The following is a 19,479-nucleotide window of genomic DNA, read 5'->3' on the forward strand; positions in this document are numbered from 1 at the left end:
GAAGTCTACTGAGGAAGTTGATGAAAAGGTGCTGATGGCTTTGGAAATCAAAGCCTTGCTAGAACCCTCTCCTTTCAAATTAATTTTTACTTTGAATTGGGAAAAAAATCTAAAAATCTCTAAATGCCGCTGAATCCTGTAAACGTCACAGTGCTTCTGCTCTCTGCATCCACTTGGCTGGCTGCTCATGATCGTTAGTTAGTTACTTCGGCATCAGCATTACATTGAAATGGGAGGCAAGAAGAAAAGAGAAAAATAAACAACCCCACCTAAACATGCACACTGGAGACTGGGGGTGAGGCTAGGCATATCATTATTTATTATTTTGCAGGAGTGTCTGGGGCAGTTCATGGACAAGGTCCCCATTGTGCTTGGTGCTGTACAAACACAGAACAAAAAGACAGCCCCTACCACAAAGAGCTTAAAATCAGAGAGATGGGGGAGCAAAGGAAGTAATGAGCCAATAATGGTCAGCATGATAGACAGCAATCTCAGCACTCCAGCTTCTGAACCACTGCCAAGTTGGTAGCTATCATGGCAAAGGGATATTACCATTTCGGGCATACTTGCTGCTGCCTTTAAATGTTGTTTGGTGGATGGGAAGCAAAACTGAAATGTAGCGCTATTCTCTCTCTGGCATTCCTGGGTTTTGGTTGAAATTGTCCCCGTCCTTGTCCCCGTGTGTTCTTGTTCTTGTCCCCGTGTACATCCTTGTCCCCGTGTGTTCCTTTGGGATCACAGCTCGAGCACAGTCTAGCTCGTACCCCTCATCTGCCATTCTCCTTTCTTTGTTACGGAATTTATACCTTCTGATCATTCTTATATAGAAATAGTGGGCTCCCGGGATTGAATTTCCTTCTCCCTGTTTTGTTTTCATGAGAAAAAAAGAAGGGACGTAGGAGAATATTTATTAATTTCCAAGTTGTTCCATGGGTTGCACAGCTGCATGTCCCCACTGAAGGGTAGGGTCTGCACAAGGTTCAGAACTGGATGGTACTTCATAATGTTGGTCCTTTTCAATATTGTGGACTGAGTTGTTCACCTGGCTTCATTCTTGCTTTCTTGTGTGCTCATGTGGATTTTGAGGAGCTTTGTTAATTGTATGTAGTTGAGATAAATCCCGCCCTCTTCAGAGGTGAAAAGTCTGAAAAGGAGTGTGCAATCATCATGACTGCACTGCCGGGGCTGGGAATAGGAGACAGGTTGACGACAGGCTGTGCAGGGAGGGGCTTTGCTTTCTCCTTGGCAGAGGAGGTGCATGGCCAATCGGCTTGCAACCTATAGGTGACAGCCTCACCTCCACTTTTATTCAGGATAAAAGGCATTAACTGTAAAGCCCCTCAGGTCCAAAAGCCAGGCCTGTAGAGCTGCTGTGCAGCTGACATCTCCATGCTTCCACTCGGTAGCAGCTATAACTAGCTTGTGCACCACTGCCTATAACCCACTGTGGACACTGACCATGGGAAGTCCCCAAGGGGTCTGACAGGCAGCAGCCTCATGACTCCTGATTGATTCCCGGCCCTATATAAACCTAAGGGGCGCTCCAGGAAGTGTCCAGGTAACAGTGCAGACTTCCTATAGCTGCAATGACTGTGCCTTGCCCTGACTTGATTTGGACTTTGCCTCCTGAAACCTGACTCAGACTCTGGCCCTTGGTATTGACTCTGGCCTGGAACTTGACTACGCACTCTTCTGCTACTCAGGTTTGCCCTGCTCTGACCCTTGGTCCTGACTGCCCTGGTTGGGATCCTAACACTAAAAGCCATCCAAGGGAGGATTCCTCCAGGTGGGCACTGCGGATGGTCGCCATAAGGCTGCCTTCTGAGGACCCTGTAAACCATGGCATGCGCTAAAGGCTGGGCTTAGGGTGGAAGGGGAGTGTCAGGCAGGGCTGTAGCTTGATGGAGATTCCACGCAGCTCTGTGGCCTGTATGGTAGCCCAGAGAGGCTACCATAATTTAGAGTGGACCCCCAGTGCTGTCTAAGGTACACCAGGGTCCTCTCTAGCTCTTAGAATGGCCCAGGACCAGGAGAGCACACAGGTGGCTTAAAGCCACCATAGCCCCTTCACACCCTGGTCTGCAAGTTCTGCCTTTCATGTACTTCATTCATGAGTAACATGAAAGGATGCTATGCTTCTAAAACTAAACTGCCTCTTTGTTAAGAGAACTATTTACAGAGATGCTGCAACTGCAGCTAGCATTATAACCAGGTGCACACAGACTTCCTGGTGCTTCCTCCAAACTCTTCTATCCTGCCGCCTTTGCTGCTCCCTCCACATTCCATTCACGTTTCAATGGTGCACGTTGCTACACGAAACTGCACCTCTGGGAAGCACAGGACAGCATCTCAGTCTGTGGTGTGTGTCTACTTGCTCTGTGCATAGGGGGTCACTGACCAATAACCATGGTGGAGTGGCTGCACAGTTGTTCCGGGCCCCCTCCATGTAGGCTGGGGAAGAAAGATTATTAGGCCTTCTGTGCAAAGCCCACATGCTCAGGCTTTGTGCAGGGACTGAGTATGGGCCACTTTATTTGCAATGGTAGCATATATAAACCAAATAAATTGGCTGCTGACACCAATTTCATTGCATTTAGTCATCCCTGTGAACTTGATTTCCAGGTGCCACATCTATTTAGATCCTCAATTATTCTTTGAATCAATTGCACCTAGTTGTCCGCTATCACATTATCTAGTCCTGGATTCACTATAGCTCCTAGATATCTCAGACCCTTCTTTATCCATTTAATTTTCCATTCTTTAAAGAGCACTGAGGGATATAGCATAGATGGTGGTAATAGATTTTATATCTTGACACTTTTCACCTTGCATCATTTAAATTTAGAAGAGACATGGTATGCTTTGGATCTGTAGGTAAGAACAGGAAATGATTTTCATATACTTATATTTGTTCTTGCTCACCTTTTCTTCTTCCGATGTCCTCCCTTACAGTCTTGTAGTGCTATAGACGGAAGTTATACTACAATTGGGATGGATAAGTGTGCTAAATGCACAATGGCAACTTTGTACAGATCTAATGACACTAATACCTGCGTGTGAATAAAGATAAAAAGGTTCTGAGAGTGGATCACATCATACAGGGGGACTAAATTCACTCAACACTGAAACACAGCTATGCTTGCTTTTTTTCCCCCAGCACACCAAACTACAAAAGAAAGAGACGTGGCCCCCGTGCCAATCAGCTTAATTGTAAATTTTAGACATGATACTATGAATGTAGTAGGAAGGGGCTAGGTTGGGAAGAACAAGGGTTAGAGCAATATGCTCGTGTGGTTGTTTAAACAATTGTGTTTTCTGGGTGAAACAATCATGACATGCATGTGCCTAAACTGAAGAATCAGAGCAATTTCTTCCATTCAAGCTCAAAACCTTTGAAAAGTAACTATTCACTTGGAGGCCCTGGTAAACTAACAGGGCTCAGCAATGAGTAGAAAACAGACTGTTCTCCAGGGCTATCTGATAAGATCACATCCTTTGAGAGACTTCTCTCTGGTAGATGCAGAGTCGCTGTTGGAAAGCCTTAATGCTATGCTAGATGTACAACTGCTTTATGTAACAACCTATACACACTATATCCAGCATTGATTATTTAGGGCCAAGAATGTGCTCACCTCTGTAAAAGACACAAAATAACAATCTCTGGCCAGATTAGCTTGCAATCTGAAAGAAAAATACACAGAACATAGGCTGTGCTGGGAATCCTCCTACCCCCGTGAGTCTTTTCTTGGTAACACCAGTGCAAACTGAAAGTAACTCCAATGACATCAGAGGTTTAATACCAGTGTAAATGCAATCAGATTGAGGCCTTCAGTGGTGAGTTACGTCATCATTTATGTCACTGCTGAATTTGATCCAGAGAATTGCCTGGGAGTTACACCCTCTTACGTTTTGCTGGAGTTTGGCCTATATTACCTACAATAAACCCTGATTAATCAAACAAGAATGAAATGGATACCATCTATTTTGTGCTACATACCATCACAAAGAACCTGGCAAGTTCCCATGTTTAGCTGAATCCCATTCAAATTCCATCTCTTAGTCTAAGGCACCCCAGTAACAGATACTAAACATTTAAAGTGTGTCTACAGTTGTCTTGCTGAACTTTCTCTCTTCGCAGAAAATATTGCATCTAATATTGCTTTGTCTCTCATTTCACTTCCCTTTGGTGAAAGTCTTTAATAAATGAGTCTCCCAGGTAGTGCACTTTTCAATAATAAAAAAGTATATGCTTTATTAAACAGTATGTTTTTGTTCCCCATGCCAAACCAACGTGTGCTATGCTGTGTCTAGAAATATAAATGAACCTTTACAGTGGCAAATTTAGTTAGAATAGGAAGCATGGACTTGGGGAATAGTCCTGGATTAAGAGCAATCAGTTTTATTGGTTTAAAAAAATATTTATTTTCCTTTAATAAAGTTTAGGAACTTGAGGCGATCTTTAAATATTTAATACTATTTCTTTTTTTCCAAGCCTTAATTTAGATAACCAGTTATTTGGCAAATTAAAAGCAAATGAGAGACTTTTTAAAAGTAGACTAGGTAAGGCTACCACAATACAGCGATCTCTGTGCAACTCTCTGAATAGGATGTCAGCAGGGTCTGAGCTTCCCGGATGGTTAGAGTACATGCTCTCCAGTTCTATGTGCTTGATTGCACCATGCCCCTTTACTCAGGTTTTGTAGCAGTTCATGTGTGCAAACATCACCCTTGCAAAGCTGATAGAGAACTAAAAGCTAATGTACTCAGTGCTTTCTTTGCCTCTGTCTTCACGAACAAGGTCAGCTCCCAGACTGCTGCGCTGGGCAACACAGCATGGGGAGTAGGTGGCCAGCCCTCTGTGGAGAAAGAGGTGGTTAGGGACTATTTAGAAAAGCTGGACGTGCACAAGTCCATGGGGCCAGATGCGTTGCATCCGAGAGTGCTAAAGGAATTGGCGGCTGTGATTGCAGAGCCATTGGCCATTATCTTTGAAAACTCGTGGCGAACGGGGGAAGTCCCGGATGACTGGAAAAAGGCTAATGTAGTGCCAATCTTTAAAAAAGGGAAGAAGGAGGATCCTGGGAACTACACGCCAGTCAGCCTCACCTCAGTCCCCGGAAAAATCATGGAGCAGGTCCTCCGGGGAATCTATCCTGAAGCACTTACAGGAGAGGAAAGTGATCAGGAACAGTCAGCATGGATTCACCAAGGGAAGGTCATGCCTGACTAATCTAATCGCCTTCTATGATGAGATTAGTGGTTCTGTGGATGAAGGGAAAGCAGTGGATGTATTGTTTCTTGACTTTAGCAAAGCTTTCGACACGGTCTCCCACAGTATTCTTGTCAGCAAATTAAAGAAATATGGGCTGGATGAATGCACTATAAGGTGGGTAGAAAGTTGTCTAGATTGTCAGGCTCAACGGGTAGTGATCAATGGCTCCATGTCTAGTTGGCAGCCGGTATCAAGTGGAGTGCCCCAGGGGTCGGTCCTGGGACCGATTTTGTTCAATATCTTCATAAATGATCTGGAGGATGGTGTGGATTGCACTCTCAGCAAATTTGCAGATGATACTAAACTAGGAGGAGTGGTAGATACAGTGACAGGTAGGGATAGGATACAGAGGGACCTAGACAAATTGGAGGATTGGGCCAAAAGAAATCTGATGAGGTTCAACAAGGATAAGTGCAGGGTCCTGCACTTAGGACGGAAGAATCCAATGCACCGCTACAGACTAGGGACCGAATGGCTAGGCAGGAGTTCTGCGGAAAAGGACCTAGGGGTGACAGTGGACGAGAAGCTGGATATGAGTCAAAAGTGTGCCCTTGTTGCCAAGAAGGCCAATGGCATTTTGGGCTGTATAAGTAGGGGCATAGCCAGCAGATCGAGGGAGGTGATCGTTCCCCTCTATTCGACATTGGTGAGGCCTCATCTGGAGTACTGTGTCCAGTTTTGGGCCCCACACTACAAGAAGGATGTGGATAAATTGGAGAGAGTCCAGCGAAGGGCAACAAAAAATGATTAGGGGTCTAGAACACATGACTTATGAGGAGAGGCTGAGGGAGCTGGGATTGTTTAGTCTGCAGAAGAGAAGAATGAGGGGGGATTTGATAGCTGCTTTCAACTACCTGAGAGGTGGTTCCAAAGAGGATGGCTCTAGACTGTTCTCAATGGTAGCAGATGACAGAACGAGGAGTAATGGTCTCAAGTTGCAGTGGGGGAGGTTTAGATGGGATATTAGGAAAAACTTTTTCACTAAGAGGGTGGTGAAACACTGGAATGCGTTACCTAGGGAGGTGGTAGAATCTCCTTTCTTAGAGGTTTTTAAGGTCAGGCTTGACAAAGCTCTGGCTGGGATGATTTAACTGGGAATTGGTCCTGCTTCGAGCAGGGGGTTGGACTCGATGACCTCCTGAGGTCCCTTCCAACCCTGATATTCTATGATTCTATGAACTACTAAAATATCAAGAAGCTAGCCTATGGCCTCACTCTAGTTACCCTGTGGGGCTGGCACTGCTCCCCACTGAAGGCTATGGAAGTATTGCCACTCACACTTATGGAACAGAAGCAAGACCTTAGGTGGCAAAGCTTAATTCTCAAAATCCTGAGACTGGCCAGCAGCCTAACCCTGATCTCAAACACACATCCACGGAAGGCAGCGTTTTCTCCTGGGACAGCTAGTCCCTTTGAATGTAAATTCCATTAAGTGTCAAGGAGGGGGAGGAATTGTGTAGGGTAGTGAAAGGGGTATATCTAGGAGTGACAGATGAAACTAACAAGGAAAACTGCAGGTATTATCAGGGCAATCATCCTGGTGGTTCCACTGGGCACTAGAATAGTCTCCAAAGGGAAGCTCCACAGTTTGGAACATCCGAACCCAAACTTTATGACACACTCTGAAACATACGTTTCAAGAAACCTTCACTGGCAGAAGAATGGAACCATAGATCAAGGGTTCTCAGACTTCTGTGGGGCACGGCTTAATGAATGGTTGTATGGGTCACTTTTCCTTCCACTTTTGATCACATGGACCAAATCCTTCCCACACCTATTTTGATCACATAATACCCCTGTGGCAGCTGCAGTGGTTATGGAAAAGCCATGTTAGGAAGGTAAGTAGGTATTGTTAGCTGTCTGCAATGGGACAAGAGTTGTATCCTTTCTGTAAAAAGTTAATTGAACTGCATCCATTTGCTTGTCTCTTTTAATCTCTCACCCTCCCAACTCGTTTCCCTCTCCCTTTTTCTGTCACATGGTTCTCTTCTCTCCCTCTGCACATATTCCCTTGTTGCTTGAACCCCTTCTGCCCATGTACATGTACTTTACCATTAGAGTCTCTTCTCCATTTATCTGCTGGCCATTCTACCTAGCCAACTACTCGTCTTCTCTATCTCCTGCTTAGGCAGGGTTCTGCCCACGCTGAGTTCACCCCAAGATCAAGGCCTAAGTTTTATCGGGCAAGGCTTTCACAAGTGACTAGTGAGTTTTGTGCCTACCTTGAGACTCCTTAAGTTTTCTGGGTGGTTGGTGTTTTCAGGGGGTTTCACTTCCTGAAAATTGGACCTCTTCTTATGCGCAGAAAACTAAAGCACCCCTATCACTAGCCACTCCTATAAAAACGTGCATATGGGTCCGTCTCCTTGGACAGGAGAAGATTCAAGTTCATATCTGGCATGTGTTGTTCTTGATCAGCCGCCCCAAAACTCCAGGGTCAAAAGTTTGTGGATTGATCGTAATATTTTTTATGCTGATTCCTGGAATGTTTTTCTGAGCAAAATGTATTGTGCTGTTTTTTTATGAATACATTCTTATCAATTTCCGGAGTCTGTGATCTATGTCTGTGGCAAATCAATGTTTCAGGAGTCTGTGACTAAACTCGAGGGAACTGCCACTACTTCCAACTCAAAGTCTAACACAAAGCTAAAGTTGACCAGAGGGGCGGGATTAACCTCTCACATCTTGGTGATAGTCTTGGATATTCTCAGAGATTCTCTTTCTCATGAAGGTCCTGAGTCTCCAAAGCACTTAAATACATGTTAAAATCCCATGTTTAAGTGCTTTACTGAATGGGGCCTAAAAATCATGTAGACAGCTGAAGGGGAAGCTAAATCAAATTACTGCAAGAAACCCAGGAGTTTTAGATTTGTTACAGCCTAGGTAGCAGAGGCTTTTTCCATCTCTGATTTATAGGATTCTGTGATCCATTGAGGAGTCTTAATGGAAAAGTGCACAATACAGTATATTTACAATGTGAAAGAATAATTAAAGGGAGATACTTTCCCCAACAGCCTAAGTGAAAGAAGCATCATCGTTCAATAGTTATTGATCCCTCTCCACCAATTGTATGGCTTTTTTAGAGGTTAAACAGAACCTGTTTAGTCTTCTGTATGGAAAGCAGTGAGGGAAAAAAGGGAAATGGTCCAATAAACTGAAACCCATGGCAAATTACACAGCAGGAAATGAAGGAGTCTAAACTACTTTTTGAGGTACAGCAATGCATGAAGGACTACTCTTATGTTTCACTGGGCTAAGACTAAAAATATTGTCCCCAGCTTGTTCATCTAAGAGCAGGAAGTTATTAAAGTGGTGCTTAAGCCCCCGCACATAATCGCTTAGCAGGCAGGTGTAAAAATAATCAGAGGTAATATCATGCAATGGGAGTATTAAAAACGATGAATAAAAAAACCTAAGACAACTATTTTGTGTGCACTGAACCACCTGAACAAGCCACTTTGGCAATGGAGGGTGAGAAAGGAGGTTGGGTGGCTGATTTGTACGAACCTATTAACTTCTGGGATCACAGTTTGGAGCCCACTTGAGGCATCATTTGATAGGTGAGTTGGTTATTGTGATTGGTCAATAGCTGCTTATTTACAAACTGCTGTAGGGAAATGAAGCAGTGAATCTATTCCTGCCGGATGTTGATTGCTCTCAGCTCCCCTGGAGCTGAAGAAGATGCTCAGAATCTCACAGGAACCAGGCTATTACCAGTTACCACTCAGAAGGTGCTGCATAAGGGCAGTATTCTGCAGATATTTATTGCCACGCAGAAGGCTTAGAGAGCAGTCCCATGGGTTCTCACAGTAGCAAGTGCTACACATGACAGTGTTTGCTGGACTGAATCCTGATGTTATCAAAATAAAGAGGCTTCCTTTTGAACAGCATGGTTAAATGGCAGTAACTTAGAACAACTGTAATTAGCTCACTAATCATTAAACAAGCAGGTGTAATTAATGAATGTACAGTATTTACAGTACAGTCTGCTGATGAATCTCAAACTGACAGCTGAGACTGCTGCATATCCAGGCTTTGGCACCTGCAGCAATTAGTGGTATCATTACGCATACTGCTTCTATATATTTCACATGGCAAGCTGAGAACCCCAAAGGGACCTACAGCCAATATTGCAGGGAAGAGGACTTCACTGGGGATCTGCAGCCTACAGAGTGTCACAGGCTGGAAGCAGAATACCAGTGGAGCATATTTCAGTCACAAGCTGGGGAGAGGAGAGGTGATGACACCATAAGTGACTTAATTAAATACTATCTAGCCTGAATTGATAATGGCTGGTCTGTGCTGCATATTAATGTCAGAGGAATGGTGCCTCTTTTAAACCAGAGAAAATCGAAGCTCTTGAAAGGTGCTTGACTGTTTACACAGGATTTGTGGTGATTGGTGAGAAAGGAGCCAGATGACTTGATCAAAGCACCTACATTAACATAATTTCCGGAAGCATATGCCAATAATGGAGGCTACAACAAGCCATTTTTCCCCCACCCTGCCACAAACGTGTCTCATCATCTACTCTCCCTCTTCATTTTGCCCAGGAACTGAAAACAGCAGAGAACAGGCAAGTCAAAGACAAAAGGGCTTGCCCTAGCCTGGCTTCAAACCCAACAAATGAACCCTTTTAAAGAAATAAGCACTGTAACTGAACAATTGTGGAAAAATTACAGAAAGAGAGGCTGTTTCTTCTGTGTGTCCTTTAGATTTGTTCCCACTTCTCTGCCAGTTTCAAGGTTTACTGGCTTTTATTTGGGTCCTAAATTTGTTTTGTTGTCTCTAACAGTTGTGCCTACAGTATTTTATTCAGAGGATGAAACTTCACCCTTGTGCCAAGGGCGAACACAAGTTTCAGTGGGACTTCAGTACACAGACCTGGTCTTTGGGGTGGGAACAAATTTCATCCTCATTGTATAATGTCATTGCTACTGCTACACCTACTACAAATCATATGTATTGGACCATATTCTGCCTTCAGTTACACCCATATGACCCCACTGATGTGGCACAGATCATATGCATTTTCCATTGACTATGTCAGGCAGTGTTTGGCCCATTGTGTTTGTATGAGTAATTATAGTACCTTTTTTATTCAGAGGGATTCCTGAGTACTTTACCAGCTGTATTGAACTTGTAAGCTGCCATTTAAAATGCTCAGAGGTTTTTTCCTGTGCCTATTTGCAGGCTGGGGGCTCTGTATGTGAACTGGGCCTAGCAGCAGCCAACCTGCCTAAAGTGAAGTGGGTGAGTTGTGCCTTTCTGTTTCAGGGAGCAGTCTGCTTTGTTTCTCTCTGTTTTGAGGTTTGTGAGCATTATCATTCTGCATTACGAATGTACCCTTCTGCCAGGTGTTATTGGCAGCAGAAAGGGGTGGGTTCTATTTTCTAGGGGTTTCCTTAAAGACTATATTAACACCGGCTCAAGCCCCCACCCAGAAACCTGGGAAACTGTATCTACCAGCCTAGGTGCCCCGATGGGCAATACATCCCTACTTGCAAGCATGCAGTCCACTGCTTAAAACAGAGAGAACTTGACTAAGGGGGAAAACTGGGTGGTGGTGGGGGGGGGGGAAGACAACAGAATAAATGTAAGAAAAACAGATATTAATAAATCAACAAATTCTGTACGGTAAGACTCCTGCTTCCTGGGTTCCTTAACCATCATCCCAACCTCAAGCCTCCTGGCAACTGTCTGCTGGTGCATTCTAGCCACTTCCTCATCACCAGCTCAGTGCTGCTTGGGGGACTCCACCCTCTGACCCAGCTGAGGTGAGTTCAGCTTTAACTGGTGGGTAGAGAGGCCCACACCACAGTCCCTGTGGCTTTCTCTGTGGTGTCTGCTCAAGCTGTCCCAGTTCTGCTCCAGCTATCGCTGCTCTGTGCTGTCACCATCACTCTGTGCTGTCCATTGCCTCAAATCTGCCACTTGTACTATCTATTTTCCCCAAACCACCCTTAGCTCTGCCCATCTACTCTTCTGCAGCAATCTGAGTGCTTTATAGTTGAATCAGGAATATACTTCAGGGGCCTCATCACCTGAAAGCCACTCCAACTGGACAATAAACCCCCTTTTCTCTGCTCTGTCCACGCTCCCTTGCCCAACTGTGCCTGATCACAGTCTCTGCCAAGTCCCAGGCACATATGATGTCAATGTCTTGTCCGTGTATTTTCCAACAAGGTCAAAAGCACTTTATTGCCCCCAAACTCAAATGAACTGTATTGTAACCACACTGTCCCCAAACTGTCTCCTAAATGAAAATGCAAACGAGGCCTGGCTCATTCAGTCAATTCCCCTGACCCTCCAACAGACACCAGCAGAGAGCTTCCTCCCCACAGGAGCCCCTGCTCATCTGCATTTCTTAAGCAAGTCTGGGCTGTTCTTCTCCCATTTCACCAACAGATGAGAATAGAGAGCTCTTTACTCTCTAAGGCTTTGGGCCACAGGGCTTACATAAGAAATAACAGTGTCGGAGAAAAACAAAGCATTCTTTTGAACTTCTCTGTGTGTCTGCTGTGAACATAACAGTTACAAGTCACAATGTGTAAGAATTCCTGTCTTCTCCCTCTACTGAAATACAGCCAGGGTTGGGGGTGACTCATCAACTGGTTTACAGACCCTCACAAACACTACACGACCGGCAGGGAGCAAAGACTTCCCTTCCACGTTAAGGACACTTGGAAAAAAATCCAAACTAGATTGCTGGAAGTGAGGCACCTAAATGGAAGTGTCCTGATTTTCAGAGATGATAACTTTTCGCACTCAAGTTTGAAATTCTAAGCCACTATTTCAACTGTGAACTCCTGCTAGGTTCCAGAGACTTGTCTTCTATGTAAATGTAACATATTGTTAACCACTGGGACAAGACGTCCCCAAGCAGATCCCCATGGGCAAATCCCTCAGCTTGTGTGGAGTCACGGGAAGGTTTTGACTAGAGGGACCTAGCTGCAGGATGGGGGTTTAAGTGCTTGGTGGGTGGAGGGGGAAATAGATTCTTTCCTAGACTTCCCTATTCCACATATGTACCAACCACATGCTATGCATAAAATGTTAGCCCTCACACAGTATTTTTAGCTTGCGACCCAATGTTTAATTTGTCAAGTGTCCTATTTATCTGCAAATTAAAAATTACATGACTATATAATCCATACTTCTTAAAAACTAAAAATAAAACAAACTGAACCACATTAAGAGGATCTCAGGAAATATCTCCCCTACCTGAGGCGGATCCCCTGAGTTCTCCATGCATGGACTTCCCATTGAGGTGAATGGGGAGTTTCATGTGAAGTGTTTGCAGGATTTGAGCCGAGGTAACTACAAACTGGTAAACTGCAGCCAGTTTACACTCCATGGCTGAAACTGTGCTGTGGTTCTGAGATTTTTATCATGAGCCTTGCAATATTTTTTTGTAAAGGCCCAGCAGCTGGAATCAAGAGGTTGCATCAGAAAGTCAGCTTTCATTTAACCAAACAAATTTAGCCCTCAGAGAAAAGCTTGAATGTGACCCGAGAGCACCCTACAGGCACAAAACTCCAGGGCATAAAGATCCTCAAATTTATTTATTTATTTTTAAATCTCATGATTTTCTGAGGTTGAACTCATGGTGTTTCAACAATGGGTTGGCAATAGTGTGCATGTGAGAGAGACAGAAGATCACAGTCCCCTGACCACATGCAGAAGGGGTAGAGAAAAGCTGGTTTTAGTGCTGCTACCTGATCATCTAAAAGCAGCTGGATTTCTAATTAGATCTTCAATCTGTGCAAGCAAGGGCACATGCCCTCAGTCAAAGGGGCTGATCTAGACTTTGCCATGTCCATTGGTCGTTTCCTCTGACCTTGAGTACCGTCACCACCTCACTCTTGAGCTTTAACCACCATAATTTTCTCCACGTGCTAATGATGGTTCAATAGTTAGGGCACAAGTCTAGAAAATGGGACGTGTAGATTCAAGTCCTTGCTCTACTATAACCTTCCTGTATGACCTTGGGCAAGTCATTTAACCTCTCTGTGCTTCAGCTCTCAGCTATGAAAGGGGGTAATAGCACTTCCCTACCTCATAGGGGTGGTATGAAGATAAATATATTAAATATTGTGAAATGCTTTGAGATTTACTGATGGAAAAAGTACATCATCAACTACAGTTCCTGGACTGGAAATGCAGGGATATAAAGGGGGGTATCATCAGCGGAGGTGTTTAACTGTTATCTCCTCACTGATCTTCCTCCCAGCTCATACCTTGTGCACAGCATTGCCAAGCCCAGCCATTCAAAACACCATGAGATTACCTTAAAAGTAATAAATGTGAGGTCCTTTTTTGTTTGTCTCCTGGTTTCTGAGCCTTTAGGGTTCGTAATTCAAGCTTTACTCCATAACCAAAGGCCTAGAAACTTTTATTTTAGAGTAAGTTATTTTCTCATAATCATGATTCCAGGAGGTGCGACTTTAATGGAAGCACCAACCACTGTGAGACTAGTGATAAAGTCAGAAGAGGTGGAGATACTGGGGATGTGTTGAACAGAAGGGATATTGGAACTGGATCCTGCTGTGCCTACATCAGGGAGCTTGCTTGGGTTGCTTCTCCGAGAAAGAAGAACGAAGCTACCAGAGGGCAACTGCTTTGTCTTCCTCCACCCCCACATCATCTGCCAGTGAGTAAGCATCACCTCATGATCCCTGGACTGAAAGGTGGCTGATAGACCTCATAAATTAAGCCTGGGTCTTTATCCAGCACCAGGAGAGGATGCTGGACCAGTGCAGCAATGGCTGTCTCTGCGACATAACCAGGTTACAGAGTAGCAGCCGTGTTAGTCTGTATCCACAAAAAGAATCCGATCGTCAGGTGTGGGAGATGCGTGGCACTATGAGAACATGAGAGTTTTCTTGCCACAACCTTTACTATGATCTGAACCAGCATTAGGGCCCCCTTCTCACCTTGCCTCTCTGCTCCCCGTCCCTCCCCTTTGGGGAAGTTAATCCATGCCTGTGCTTCATTGCGATATTGTAGCTGGCTTCTGAGCAGAGCAGAGAAACATCCTTATACAGGGCTATTGCTCCACCGCCCCCATGTGCCTGTTCAGAATGAAGGGTCTGACTCAATAAAAGGGGAAGGGAAAAGTACACTACCAGGGGCTGAGACAGCTACTGAACAGCTACAGCCAGAGAACAGAGAGTTTAGGGACTGGGATGTGGGAATTCCTGACTTCCCCAGTCCCACCCCAAAAGGGGAGGAGGATCTTGTAGTTAAAGGACAGGACTGGGAGTCAGGACAGCTGGGATCTTCCTAACTATGCCAGAGACTTCCTGTGAGACTCTGGCAAATTACCTACTCTCCCTCTGTTTCATTTTCCCCTAATCTAACATAAAACCTCTCCAGTTGGCTAGAGGGATCCATATACTAATAGCATCAGAACACCTTACACCTCCAACATGGGGCTAAGGCTACTTCCCTGTGTCCACTCATTGCCAAGTGTCTCAAGGCCCTTGACTGGAAGGCTCCGTGGAGAGCAAAACCAGCTCCTGTCACCAAGTCCCTTTGGCCAGTCACACCGGTGGAATCAACACCCACATCTGGCTGAGTCGTTTATTACTGGGGCTGTGAATTTTCGGGCTTTTATTCTTCCCTACAACCACGGGATGCGTTATTTCTCCGGGGGCGGACTAGCTGGTGGCCCTGCCCTTGGTGCGAGGGAAGTCCAAGGAGCTGGTGTAAATGAGAGCAGAATCCGGCCCAGCCGATCCGAATAGGGTGACCAGATGTCCCAATTTTACAGGGACAGTCCCGATTTTGGGGTCTTTTTCTTATATAGGCTCCTATTTACCCCCCCCCCCCGTCCCGATTTTTCATACTTGCTGTCTGGTCACCCTAGATCCGAAGGCGGGGGCGCTGAAAACCCACCTATGGTGGCTGCCCTGGAGCGGGGCTCAGGCTGGGGAAGACCGAGCCGGGCAGCGCGGACACCGTCTGCAGGGCGCTCGGCGCGGCTCCCGCGGGGGAGCTGCAGCGGCAGGTGGCCGCCGCGTGACAGACAGGCCTGCCCTGACGTCAGGCGGTGGGCGGGGCTCCGGGAGGCAGAGCTGCGGGGGCCGAGCGGGGCAGATGTGCCGGGTTGCTCGGGCTCGCTCTGCGGACGGAGGGGCAGGAGCGAGGCGAGGCGAGCCCCGTCCGAGGAGGCGCGCTCCCGGCTGGGCTCGCGGCGGGTGCTTCTCTCTCCATGGGTAAGTGCCTGTGCCAGGGATGTGCTTCCCCAGGTAGCGGAAGGCACCGGGCGGGCTCGGGCTGAGGGGCTGCCCCTCCCGCAGTAATGAAAGAGGCGACCACAGGCAGCCCCTCCAGCCGCGGGAGGGGGGGAATCCGCAGGAGCTCGCGCTGTCCCCCAGCACCTGAGTCTAGCTCGCTTGCTCCTGGAGCCCTTTGATTCTAGCCCTCTTCGGGGTTCACTGCTAGGTGGGAAGCGGACCTTCTCTGGCTTTCATGCCTCTGGCCTGGCCCACCTCTCCCTCCCCCCCCCCCCCCCCAGGACAGGAGTGGAGATGGGGAGAGAGCTAAGCAAGGATGATGACATGAGTTTCCCTGGCGGGGTCTCTACAATGCAGCGCTGTAGTCCCTCCTCTGCCCCAGTGCGATGGTGGGTGATGGGGCTGCTGTATTTATCACTTTGTGGGGGCAAATAGTCCAGTCGGTCCTCCCCCCTCCCTTCCCCCCATGCTACACTGGAGACGTGCTATCTGGCTGTGTGGACAGTGGTCTCTGTGGAGAGGTGGTATTTCCCATTCCCCAGGGAGAAAGGACTCAGACCCCACTCCTTGGTCTGTGGGGTGCAGCGCAGGAGAGGCTGGATGGAGGGAGTGTGTGCTGGGGGCATGGCCTGGCATGTTAGGGGAGAAGGGCCCCATCATTTTCACAAGCTCTGTTTGTTCCATGGAAATCCTAAATACATTTCTCCTGTTCCTGCTCTAGTTACAAATGCTGCTGCTAACAGAAGGCAGAAATAGCATCAGAGCACCTGTACAATGTGCTGTAGTGGCTAAGGGAGGTGATAACTGGTGTCTTTAAGCATGCTATCTTGCGAGAGGCATTGACGTGAGGATGGCTTTTAAAAGGCTTGTTGGGGAATGATGAGGATGAGTCTACTGGCACCACATCCCTCTATTATAATATTTCTTATACTCTGCTTCCAATTCTTCTGTGGGCTGTCATCCCCTTCTGTGGGCTGTCATCCCCTTGATTCCTCTCTTCCATAACTCAGTTAACTCCACTGAATTCAGTGGAGTTACTCCTGACTTACACTGCTGTAAGTGTGTAGAGAATCAGGCCTTTTGTGGTTCCTCGCATACACTAAAGAGTATGAATACTTCTGTTTGCTTGACTGGCAAATGTCTAAATGGTGTGTGCCTGAATGAACGGTGACTTTATGAGTGTAGCATTACCTCAGACATTTCATTTGCAGGCGCTTTAGTACTTCTCTGGCTGTGTAGGAAAGGCACATTTTTAGAGTAATGAATGCTGAACTATGATGTGGTGTAAGTGATCCACCAGTTCGTAGCTGTACATGGTTACTATTATGGCTCTTAATTGCCCCAGTGAAGGACTCAAACTGTCAGCCATCTGCACCTGAAAGCTGTTGGGTGTCAAGTATTCTCTGTACTTCTGGGAACAACTGTGCACTGATGGGATGGACGAGATGACCTACTATGATCGATCGATCTATCTAACTAATAAATTCCAGTGGTGGTTCTGGGCTCTGGAGCAAAACATGATTATAGCTAAGGCATACTTTTGGTCAATTTGGGTGCTTAAAATTAGATACCGAAATAAATTGGGTGATTTGTTTTTTACAGGGAGTTACAGGTGCCTGACAGTCAGATAAATGACCTAACCGTAGTGTTGTTTGATAATACTAGGCTTAGTCTTTTACACCTCCTCCTTTTTGCCGTGTCTCTGGATGTGTAAAACTAATGATCGGATCCTCTTAAATAAATCCTCATCAGTGACTTACAACATGGAGCTGATTTCTGCTGCTGCCCTTCATGAAAGATCCTGGCCGCTTATTAATTATGAGCAGCACTTCACACTTTCAAAGCATTGTATGAATATCAGTTAAATGACAAGACCCTGTGACAGGTCAGTATGACAAACCTCATTCATGAGGCGGGGAAGCTGTGGCTTTGGAGAGACGAAGAAGCTTGCTTGAGGCTACGTGGTAAGTCATTGGCAGGGTTGGGATTAGAGCTCCTAGAACATAGTTTTTCAAACTGGAGGGCACCTCCCCACTCCAGGGGTGGCAATGAGTTTATCGGGGGGGCGTGAGGACCTGATGTGAAGTAGCACATTCTCACAGTTTATCAGGGGGGAGATGGTGGAGACAGTGCCCCTGCCTGTGGGGAGGCAATGCCAGCATCCAGCATGCACGTGGAGGTCCCAGGGGGAAGGGTTGGAGAGCAAGCCCGCCCCCTGCAGTGCCTGTTACTGGTCTGGTGTGGAAGTAAGGCCCTGGAGGGGAGGGGTTGGAGAGTTAGGCCACTCCCTCCGAGAGCCTGTTACTGCCCAACCCCTCCCACTTCACACCCTGCTCTGCCTGAGCCCCGGGTACTGGGCTGGTGGTATCAGGCAGCAGGATCTGGGCCGCAGCAGCAGAGTGGAGTCAGCAGGCACACCCTGGTAGGCATCGTGGCCCACCACAGGGAGGGAGGGGGTGCAGCAGGCTGGGTGTAACCCCCGTAGCCCACATGTTGGTTATAAGGGAAAAGAAAAGAATAAGAATGCAGAAACGCAAGATACCTATAGGTCCAGGCCTATAAGACAGAGGTGGGCAAACTATGGCCCGCAAGCCACATCCGGTCTGCGGGACTGTCCTGCCTGGCTCCTGAACTCCCTGCTGCGGAGGCTACCCCTGGCCCTCCTGCCCCGCTGTCCCCCCTCCCCTGCAGTCACACCGCCGCCATGCTGCCAGCGCTCTGGGCGGCGGGGCTGCACGCTCCTGCAGGGCAGAGCAGCGGCGTGTCTAGCTCTGGCTGGGCGGCACGGCTGCCAGACATGCTCTGAGCAGCATGGTAAGGGGGCTGGGAATTGGTTAAGGAGCAGTCGGGACAGGGAGCAGGGGGTGATTGGCTGGGACAGAGGTTCTGGGGGGTGTAGGGGATGGGGAGCAGGGGGGGTTTAGATAGGGGGTGGTGTCCTGGGGTGTGGTGAGGGGGTGGGGGTCCTGGGAGGGGGCGGTCAGGGGACAAGGTGTGGGGGGGAGGGGGTTGGATGGGTGGGGAGTTCTGAGGGGGGCAGTCAGGGGCAGGAAGTGGGAGTGGTCAGATGGGGGGGCAGGCTGTTTGGGGACATGAGTACAGCCTTCCCTACCCAGTCCTCCATACAGTTTTGCACCCCGATGTGGTCCTCGGGCCAAAAAGTTTGCCCACCCCGCTATAAGAACTAGTTTAAGTGTTTAGCATAAGAGTAAGCCCCTGCAGCCTTAGAGGAAGTAAGTTGCTCTATAGTGTTAGCATAAGTAAGTAAACTAGTAGTGACCTTAAGTCACAAGATGACATAAGACTTTGTTTTGCCTGTTTTGCAATATTGGAAAAAGCTGAAACTAAGCATAAAACTACTGACAGGTAACCGCAAGATATTTTGTGGGTAAATATCAGCAGATGCCTAACAGCAGGTAGCTATGGTAACTAACTTTTATGTATATGCTAATGAGTTTAAACTAATTAATATACTAATCTGAAGGATAAGGGCACCCCAATGTTATGAGGGTGAAATATGGTGAAGAAGGGAGGAGTCACTCATGAATTTGGATGATGGTCTATAAAGGATCTGTCTCAACCCTTCTAGTCCTCCCTAAGGATAGAGTGAGCATACACATGTAATGGTGCTGGACATAACTACAGGATTGTATTACTTCGTCTTACTTGTTTGGATTGTTTATTTATAGGACTAATCATAGTAATAATACAAATTCTGCAACCTCAAATGTTTTTTTCCTGAGTGTGAGTGTTGTGGTCACTGCTGTGTACATTGGGGCTCCCACCTGAACAGTAATTCTGACAATACTCGGCCCAATCTTGGGACAAAAACCTGCCAAATATTGGAGTGTTAATTGGGAATTTTAAATGTTTTAAATGGCCCGTGTAATTGATACCTAATCAATAGATCAGGCAACATGGGAGAGTGGGAGCAAGGGAGTTTGGGGGGAGCAGAGCAGGGGGCTT

General features: G+C 46.8%; 1 protein-coding gene and 1 long non-coding RNA gene across 4 annotated transcripts in view; one reads left to right on the plus strand and one right to left on the minus strand.

The window, feature by feature from the left end:
• Positions 1 to 15,279, minus strand: part of LOC142072101 (uncharacterized) — a 31,023-nt gene extending 15,744 nt beyond the window's left edge. The window contains exon 1 of the long non-coding RNA XR_012668373.1: positions 15,173 to 15,279. This is a non-coding gene — a long non-coding RNA (uncharacterized LOC142072101). The remainder of the gene's footprint in view (positions 1 to 15,172) is intronic.
• A 71-nt stretch (positions 15,280 to 15,350) lies between these two features.
• The window catches only part of MAPK4 (mitogen-activated protein kinase 4), a 161,537-nt gene continuing 157,408 nt past the window's right edge, over positions 15,351 to 19,479 (plus strand). The window contains exon 1 of one of the 3 annotated variants that reach the window (XM_048850387.2): positions 15,351 to 15,492. The gene's annotated coding sequence lies outside the window, so the exon portion shown is untranslated. The remainder of the gene's footprint in view (positions 15,493 to 19,479) is intronic. The other 2 variants (XM_048850390.2, XM_048850389.2) reach the window with 2 other exon arrangements.

The sequence above is a fragment of the Caretta caretta genome, chromosome 5, assembly GCF_965140235.1.
Source record: "Caretta caretta isolate rCarCar2 chromosome 5, rCarCar1.hap1, whole genome shotgun sequence".
NCBI lineage: Eukaryota > Metazoa > Chordata > Testudines > Cheloniidae > Caretta > Caretta caretta.